The sequence below is a fragment of the Geospiza fortis genome, unplaced genomic scaffold (genome assembly GCF_000277835.1).
Source record: "Geospiza fortis unplaced genomic scaffold, GeoFor_1.0 scaffold72, whole genome shotgun sequence".
NCBI classification, from domain to species: domain Eukaryota; kingdom Metazoa; phylum Chordata; class Aves; order Passeriformes; family Thraupidae; genus Geospiza; species Geospiza fortis.
The window spans coordinates 734,761-743,016 of record NW_005054338.1 but is presented as its reverse complement, the minus strand read 5'-3'; the positions used below and the strand labels follow the sequence as shown (position 1 = coordinate 743,016).

Sequence of the window (8,256 nt, the reverse complement as noted above, 5' to 3'; positions counted from 1 at the left end):
AAATGCTGTCTAATCACCCTGCTGAAGAGTTCCAGCTTCCCATGCCCGTGTTTAAATCACTGCAGCATTCACAAAGTGCATTGGGACCTCCCATTTTAATGTTAACAAAGACTAAATTAGGTTATATTTATGTGAATCACCTAGTCCCAAACATCACACAGACAATGCACACTCCAGGCTCCAAGCCGAGTGTGTTGGTAGAATTTGGTCATATCAAATGTTCAGAATATTGGGGCCCACTGACAAACCCTAAATGTTGCTACTAAGTTAGAAGCTTCAAAAATAAGCAAAGTACCTTGTTTTTATTGTTTTATTGCAGGCTTAAAGTCAAGCATGTGCTTGGCTGTGCCTGAGCCTGAGACTGAACTAGAGAATGTTCAAAGCAGTTATCTCTGCAACTTCACAGTCTATTTTCTGCCCCAGAATTCTTTTTCTCTCTAGCACTGAAGTGACTTTTGTCACTGAAAGCAGTGAAAGTGAGAGGTGGCTGGACTGACAGTATAATTTAAAGGCAGTGATTACACTGTGTAACAGGTAGGTGACAGCTACTGGAAGTGGAGAACTGATCTGGGCTGTAAAACACCCTCTTCACTCCAAGCCCAAGTCATCTCTGTTCATCAATGGAACAAACATAAATAGGAGGAGATTTTAAAGGCACCAAGAGAACCACATATTTAAACATAATGATTTCAACCTCATAAGAAGCTTAGAAATTCCAAATCCTTCTCAATTCCAGTATGTCTTAAACTTCACCAAAAACAGCAGCACTACAACATCACATCCTTTCAGTACACCTGACTTGCCCTGGAATCAGGGGATACCACATCAGTTACACAAGTAACATTAGTTACATCAAGACTTTTACCTTTCACTTTTGAAAAAAAGAACAATGATTTTTAGTATTGACCACATCTTAAACAGCTCCTTTTACTCTGATTGTTATCAATCAGCTGATTTCTCTCAGGCTCAGAAAGTTAATACAGTATTTTTTTTCCCTTCTGGGAATGCAGGGCATAATTGAAGAGCTACTTGGATGCTTGAAAACCTTAACTCCAAACACACACAAGCAGTTTTCACCAGGTCCCAGAGGAGCTGACATGCCCCTGATGGGGACAGCTTTTGCCCGGCTACCTTCCCTCCAGAGCCCAGCCAGGACTGTGACCACTGACACCAGCTCTGGACTTCACATGCTGGGAACAGCCACCCATGGAAAGAAAAGCAACAGAAGACACAGAAACCTGCTCTGTCCCCAAAACAGCAGCTCACTTCATGTGCTGGTGCCATGGTCAAACCAAATCTTAGACACCCACGTGACACCAGCTTTAAAGGCTCAGTTTGATAATCACGCCAAAGACAGTTTTAATCAGTAGCTGTAAGGCCTGAATTTCTCTGACTACTGTTTGTCCTGTGAAGAGCCAATGGTTTTTTATTTATAGTTTTCTGGGTACAGTGTCTGGAATCCCAAGATATTAATTAAGAGTATTTATGAAGTGTTCTTAGTGATAAAACACAGATTTTTTTTCCCCCAGCCTAGTACACCTTTTTAACTTAAGTCTAATAAAACAAGGTCTGACTCAAGAATCACTAATGAAAAAAAAAGTATAAACAAGTTGAAATAGAACAGGTCTCTAGGATTAGGAATTAGAGTGGCCCAAAAGAGCCTTTATGTTTATTACTTGGATCAAAGTATCATCATGACAAAAAATATGACCTAATTTTAATGTGAGTGACCTCAGAGTAACCAGCACTGTAAAGTATCATTTTTCTTCTTGCAGGATTCCAAACAGAAATTAGTTACTTTCCTCCTCAGAGAGGACATCTGGACTGTTTATCAACGAGCAGGAATTCGCCGCGCTGCGAAGAGCCTGTGCTGTCTCCTCGTGTGCACCAGGGGAAAGCTGGGCTTGCAGATCATCTGCACACCCTGGCAAGTTTTCTCCCCCTGCCCCAGCCCCTAGACAGAAGGGCTGACCAGGGAATTTATGGTCTGGGTGATGTGTGCCATGAGCTCACACTTTAGCAGACAAATTAGACGGGCTGCAGTCCGTGCAGCTGTAAACGACGTCCTGCAGGGCTCCACCTGATCCTTTACAGCTTTTCATAAATCAGTACCTACCAGCTTCAGGAGAGAGTCATTAAAAAGAAATCATGGAAATTACATGTTTGCTCAGGGGAAGTGAAATAGAACATTTCTCTCCATCTTTTCTTCTCTCCCCTCCTTTTTATTTTCTTTTTCCTTTCTTTAACTCTTTTTACCTTGTTGCTTTAACTATGATACACTCTCTCATATCATCTTTTGACAGTCATGGCAAGATTTTCTATCCTGTTCACCCTGGCTGTTGTTGTATTTACTACACCTACAAAGTAGTATATACTGACATGTGGTGCCCTAAAAAAAACCCAACAAACAGCAAGACTCAGTTTGGAGAGACAAATTGAACAGTGAGATGCCAGTTACAAAACATCCTGTGGCTGGAAGCTTTCTCTGGATGTGTCCATTACTTTAACAGTTGGAATTAACCTTTGAGCTATCTGCACTATGGTGTATTGTCATTAGGACAGCTTTTTGTCACAACACAAGGAAAATTTTGCTGCACTAGCAAGAAAAAACACAGAAAACATCATTAGAACCCTCCCCAATACAGCATGAAAATCTCACCTCTGGTTGGCTGCTGTCTGGGGAGAAAAAAAGACAAACTAAGTTGTAAAATCCAGGAATTGAGACGAAGAAACTGAAAATGTCCTGCCACTTCTTCTGCAAATGCACACAGGAGCTGTGCACACACAATGCCAGACTTTGTACTGTGGGAGCCTCTCTCTTTCCATCCTTTTCTCCAAACAGCACAACCAACCTTCAGTTTTTTAAATCTGGACTTTCCTTTCCACAGTCAATTTCTTTTAAAGAGGAAAGCATTAAAAAAAAATCCCCAAAAACATAAAGTAATTTCCTGTGGCAAATTTTAGGTAATTAAAAGCTGATTTTGTAAAGTGAAATTGCTCCCAATGAGCCTGGTTGGAACTCAGATCCTACGGGCTTTATGATTATGGTGAGCTGAGAGTTGGGGTCTAATAACAATTTTATTTCAAGAGAAAAATAACCCCAAAACCAACAGGTGGCACAGAAAGCAAATTTCAGTTTTATCTTCTGTAGCAATCAGAGTCATATGCATACATGTGTATCAACAGGAAACCAGTAAATAAATGACATGCCAAGGAGAAGTAGAGTTATTCTGTTTACTTGATTATCCCTGGACCTTAAAGATAAAAATCTTTGGAGTTCCATCTCTTCATGCCCATTTTTAACATGCTCTGAGCAGAATTGGTAATTTAGTCCCTAAAGTGCAATTCAGCTCTTAAAGGGGGCACATGGGCTTTTCCCAAGGGCCTTCCTGGGTTGTTTTCATACTTTCCAAATAATCATGTTGTGGGCTGTTCCTTGGAGTGAAAGGAGAGCTGGAGAAATCAAGAGGGGCAACACAAATTACCAAAGGGGAAAAACAATGCAGTTGAGGCTGCAAAAATGGTACACCTCTCTAAATGCCAATATTTTTTGTTTTCTAGCTCCATTGTTGGCAAAAAAACCAAACCAAACCCAAAAAAACCCCCAAACAACCAAATGCAAAAAAAAACCCCAAAACAACCTTACTTACCACGGCTTTCACTAGGATAATAAGCAAAGAAAATTTTAACTGCCCCAAAGGTCAATCCTTCAGTCTTCCCTAATCCTTTAGCTGCCCCTCAGAACATGATTTTCAATGTAGTTTTATTTTTCAGCATCTTGGTGGGATAATGAATCAATACTCACATGCCTGGGTGTATTGATGCTCCTTCATTTACTTCTTCCCAACACCAAACCACTAAAGGCAAAAAAATCCCCCCAGCATGTTGCTGAATTTTGGTTTTTCCCCTCTCATAACCCAGCCTAAGCTGTGCTTTTAAGGAAATACAGGCACACGGCCATTTCCTGGGATGTGTAGCTGGCTGACAGACCCTCAATGCCAACCACTCATTATTGTTAGGACAGTCTATAAGCTCCTCAGAACAGGCAGAGAAAATAGCTTTATAAAGCTCTCAAAATGCTTACAATCTACCATTTGCTGTGGAGAGCTTCCCTTTATATCTCACCTTTGGCTGCACTGCTGTTGCCTATAATCAAAAGAGAAAAACCCCTTGCATCAGTGTTAGAATAGTCAAGTTAAAAGCAGATCTTTATCTGGAAGCTTCCAGATGTCCCAGCAGTGATGGGCACACCCAGAATCAAATTTCTGTGATTTTATAAGGTTAATTAATTTAAGGTTAAATATTTAACAGCTACATCCAATAGGAGATTCAGCTGCCCCAGTAACCCACCCCTGGAGTTGCCCCACTTCTTATTGTAGGTCTCCTACTTGCAATAAAGATTATTTATTAATCTAAACAATATTTCAGGGATATGTTCCAAAATCTAGGGGGAAAGAGCAGGAAAAGTACTACAGGCATGCATTAGCAATCTACCAAACTACAAATATATGAGAAATATATAAAAAGCTTAGGCACCACTGTGAATTTCTACTTCTGTCACCTCTTTCCAGCATTCCCGGTGTGGAATTGCCACCACCACTAACGAGGGCTCCAAGAACTCCTCGGAAATCTCAATAAACAGCAAAACCTCCCCTCCCCACCAGGCCGCCTGCTGGTCCAGCTGCCTTTCTATTTAAATTACAGAGCACCCAATCCCAACCCACAGTAAATTCCTGCCCAAGTTTCACAGAATTAGAGGTGTGAAAGTGCAAATAGATATTTTACTGTCCCTGTTAACAGCCAGCCCTGCTCATTTCCAACCCCTCACTTTGAAGGGACAATGGCAGAGTGAGTAATAATTACCACTAGGAAAATCAGGTGGAAACAGGGCTTTTCTGTCTGAAAAGCTGAATGAAGCCCCCAAAATCCTCCTCAGCCTAACCCCTCAAGCCAAACTGTGCTTAGACACGGAGGAGTAGGACTTACTGCATTCCATTTTGTGATTTGCAGTTAAGTCTCCTTTTTCCCCTGTCCTTCCATAAATTCACAATTTTATGTTTAGCAGGCTTCAGAGAGAGAGCTGGAGTTTTAAGTTTACATTACTTGAATTCTTTTAGAGCCAACAGTCTGGGTTTAGGACACAGATTAGGTTGTTGCTGGATTTTAAATGAAGCTTAAAGTCCACACAGAATCATGCCCTACACATTTTATGGCCAAACTCAAATCCTGTTGTTAAGACCCTGACAACATCCAAGGAAAACTGAAATCTCCTCCTCTCTTCCATCCTGGAAGTTCCTAACAGGGAGAAGCAAACAAACAATATTACAGCAGGTCAGCACTATATGTCAAGCATCTGAAGCCTTCTGACCTGAATGGCAAAAAAAGGGACTTCTCAACAAAATATTCAGCCAATCTAAACAGTACTTTAATTGCAAATATTTTTGTAAAAAACAGGGCTTGAATTATCCTGCAAAAAGGAGCAAGTCTGAATTTTTTATTTGCCCTGTACACTGCTCCTTTTGAGTTTGATTTTCATAAAAATCCTACCAAGCTAGAATGCAGAGTGTTTCCACCGAATTATCAGATTTTAAATGGAAATAAACTTTGTGAGGAGCAAAGTTTAAAATTCAAATTTTAAATTGTAAGTGCTGCCCCTGGATGTCTGAGAATGACAGCAGTGAGAGCAGCACAGCGAGAGACAGCAAAGCTGAAGGTGTTTAGCAGTGAACCCTTGCAAACAATTACTCACAAAGAACAGCCCTTCCAAAGATTGCTCAAGGGAATTACACAAGCCAGTGTTTCAAACTACACATAAAATTTAAGTAAATCAAGGCAGGGTTGCAAATAACTTGCTACCATGTAAAGGAATGTATGAGGAATTAATTATTCATACATGTTTTTTCATCAGGAAGAACAACTGACCCTGACCCCCTAAATTTTCTGGGCTATATGAAAAGAATTTCAGTTATGATTTTTCTGAAATATCCTGAATTTTCAGGTGTTCTTCTCCCCTTCCTTGCAATACAATTATTTCCTCTTCTCCTAAATATGTGCTTGCAGTAAAGAAAAACAACAACAGCAACACCTGACACTGATTTTCACACTACCAAAAGCAAACGCAGAAGCAGGTTGGGATTTTTTTGATGCAGATTCTGTGTCAGTTTTGCAATCAATCAGAGGCCTGGCAGAAATCCAGGATTTCTAAAGGAATTAAAATCAAATTTCAATTTTCTTTCAGATGAGGGCTGTGCATTAACTCTGTTCCATAGATTCATGAAGACTAAATGACTTCAGTCCCCCCTACATCACAGATGTGAACACACAGAGCAGATATGGGAAAGCTGCCACAACGTTTGAGCTCCCTGAATCCTATGTCACAACCTTTATACCTCAAGATCACACCGTACTATGACAGCTTTGGGACACATAAAGCCTTTAAATATATTAAATTACACACTATGTTTTAAATTTATTTTTTTCAAATGGCCATGCAAGAGTAAGATTCATATACATAAAATGGTAATATACATTGTAAATATATATATATATATATATATTCATGTATATATGTATACATATAAGTGGAGAATCATAAATTTAAGTAAGAATTAAAAAACTCCATAAATATTAAAAAATGACAAATATAAATCAGTGAAAAAAGTTAAACGGATCAAAAAAATTTTCAAGAGTCCATTTCAGATTTGCAGTGTACACAAAGTACTTCCAGTTGCATGACTCAAGTTACAATTTTGAAATGAAACAACAGCTAAAGAGCCATTTCAGCCTCACCAACTTGCTTGCAGGTGGGTGAAGTGATTCTGACTCCCCAGCCCAAGCTGAGAAAAGTTTCCATCTGCTTTGTATCTGTATGAAAGGCTCACAAATGTGAAGTAATACACAGTGGGCTGAAAAAACAATAAGCTCAAGAGGAAAAATAATGAAATTGATCAAAACTGGAAGAACGATGAACTCACTCCCACCCTAAAGATATCCAAACAACCAAAGGACTCTGTTAGAAAAATGAACATCGTGTTCAGAAAACAGGAAAGAACAGCAAGACATAAATCAAATAAAAATATCATGAAATTGTGCTTCATAAAACCACATGGGTTGCACTGAGTTCTGTTCCAACAGCCCCTTACAGAGCTGGTTAACTCCAGGCAGCCTAAGGGACACAAAAAACCCCATGTGTCCAGAACCAGTGCAGGTCTTATTTGCAAGAGCTCGGGGTGGCCACCTGATTAAAAAGTGAATTTAGACAGGTAAGAAAGAAATCAGCCATACTCTGTACTTTACAAGGACTAAAAATGGAATTTGTACATGAATCTGAGATGAAACACAACACCAGGAAAGGTATTATGAAACGTTTGCTGTGCTGAGGCTACAAAAACCTTTTGTCAGTGTGAGGTTCAAAGGCACGTAGAACAGTCTGCAAAGCCATGATCAATAAGGATAAAAACATCCCCTTGGGTATCAAGAAATTATTAGATACCATGGAGTGGCCTGAAGGGATAGAAAACTTTAAAGGAGAGAGGGAATTGAAGGCTTTGACTCCTCTTCTGTGAGGTATTAGTGCAGAACGTGCCTGGGCTGTGGCCTGGAATCAGATGTTCAGCCAAGCACATCCTCCAGTGGAGGTCAGTTAACAGCAACCAGCACCCAGAGGACAGGGATATCCTATGCACCTCCAGAAATATGTTTTTTAAATAGGATACAACGGTGCTGTGACTGTTTTAAACAAACATCAGCCCTAAAATCTGCAAGAAGAGACAGGTTTTGCATCAGCACCAGACGTCGTCAGGTTAAACATTTTTTCCCCTGAGCGAGTATATTCGGAACACCTACAAGCATATGGTGGGCATGAAGCTTTAGCATTCCTCCAGTAGCAGCACAGACATAGCTAGAAGAGAGCTGGGACCTCTATAACTTAGATTAATTGCTTATTATGGGTAGGAGGAGAGACAGTGTGGGAGTGCTGTGGCCTCAAATAACAACTGAGAGCAGCCACTTGAGCCAAGGCACTCCCAGAGCCCTCAGGGCTGAGTCCCTGAGTGCTTTCCCCTGCTCTGATGTCTGTCCCTCTCTGGGATCCCACTGTGTCCCCTTCTCCAGGAGCTGCCCTGACCCACAGCCCTTCAGTATCACTTACACATTCCTGCACACAAGGCTACGGCAAGGCCCCAGCCCATTTTAAGCCTCACTTCTCATTTTTCTGTCTCATTTTTCTCTGTCAGCCTGTCAAAAAGCACTGCTGAA

The 8,256-nt window shown here is 40.5% G+C and overlaps 1 protein-coding gene across 1 annotated transcript in view; it reads right to left on the bottom strand.

Moving 5' to 3' along the window:
* The window catches only part of EPHA3 (EPH receptor A3), a 185,730-nt gene that overhangs the window by 5,617 nt on the left and 171,857 nt on the right, over window positions 1–8,256 (bottom strand). The window lies entirely within an intron of this gene.